The 1,366-nt window shown below is 36.4% G+C and overlaps 1 non-coding gene across 1 annotated transcript; it reads left to right on the plus strand.

The window, feature by feature from the left end:
• Positions 1 to 462: 462 nt before the first annotated feature.
• Positions 463 to 544, plus strand: TRNAS-AGA. The gene has a single exon. It is a non-coding gene; the product is annotated as a tRNA-Ser (tRNA).
• Positions 545 to 1,366: the final 822 nt, after the last annotated feature.

The raw sequence follows: 1,366 nt of genomic DNA on the forward strand, positions 1-1,366 counted from the left end.
TCTCTCCAGCCTATGTGCTCAGCTATTTAATTTCTATCCACAGTAGCAAACTGAAACCAGGTCTCATATAATCTTCCAGAGTTAAAATATATGCATGCACTTAAGCTCTATTTTTTAAAAATCATTGCTGTTACATATAATTGTCAAGTGAATGTTAAAGTTTGTTCCAATTTGCGGGGGGTATCTATCTCATGAATCTCCACCAGAGGCTGTCAGAGCAGAAGCTGATCTCATTCCAACAATCCATCAAATAAGGAGTCCTTCCAGTTCTGAGGACAAAGTGTTACTTGGCAATATGGTTACAACAGCATGATAGTCACCCAAATGACATCAAAGAATAGGAAACACTGACTGCAAATACTCTTTCTGATACATGATTCAGTCTTTCTGGTATGTGATTTGCTTTTATGACACCTAAGTTTCAGCACAGCTGTTTACTTTTATAAGGAACCACCTTGTCGTGTAGTCGTGGCCGAGTGGTTAAGGCGATGGACTAGAAATCCATTGGGGTCTCCCCGCGCAGGTTCAAATCCTGCCGACTACGTGGTAGTTAACTGAGTTAGTTCCTTAAGGCTGTACATTTTGACAAATCCTGGAGTTGCTAGTCCAAAGACAAAACATGAATTCTAACTAAGATGCAGGTGGTTACTAAACTTGCCAGTTTATGATCCTGCAATTAACTTACCCATGATGGGGCTCCATCGTGCTGGCCAGAAAAAAGAAGTCATAATTATTGTATTTTCCAGTAGGTTTGACCTGTATCCTAATATATTTTCTTTCCTCCCAAGAAGAGTCCTAGCTTCAGAGATACCTTGGTGTTTCCTGCTATCAAAATCCTACTTGCTTCTCCATGGAATTGTTACCTTTTCAGGGATTTCCTTTCTCATATATAACTGTATCCTTTATATGTCTCAACACACTCATATTTTCATCTGTCTGAGTGAGGTTGATCTACATCTCCAGGCTTGCTTCACACAACTCCAGCCTGTTTATGGGGTAAATAAAGTGCCAGAAGTAAATGCTATCTGAAGACAGCAAAATTCTTTGCCCCCATGTGACTGGAAAACTGTATCTACCAAAAAGCAGTAATCAACTGATATAAAGTTTATTTTCCTTCCCTATTAAAAATTTTAATATTTACAATAATAATAATCATATTATTATTATTAATAATCATATTATTATTATTAAACAAACATAATAATCATGATATGAAGCTCAAATGATTTTGAGGTTATATGCAATGAATAAAATCTATCTTCTATCCATGTGCTCTAGCTGTTTAGTTTCTCTCCACAGTGAAATGAATTTTTGTATAACCTTCCAGAGTTATATGTGTGTATAGTATTCAATCCACTCTTTATTT

Source organism: Balaenoptera musculus, chromosome 11 (genome assembly GCF_009873245.2).
Source record: "Balaenoptera musculus isolate JJ_BM4_2016_0621 chromosome 11, mBalMus1.pri.v3, whole genome shotgun sequence".
Taxonomy (NCBI): Eukaryota; Metazoa; Chordata; class Mammalia; order Artiodactyla; family Balaenopteridae; genus Balaenoptera; species Balaenoptera musculus.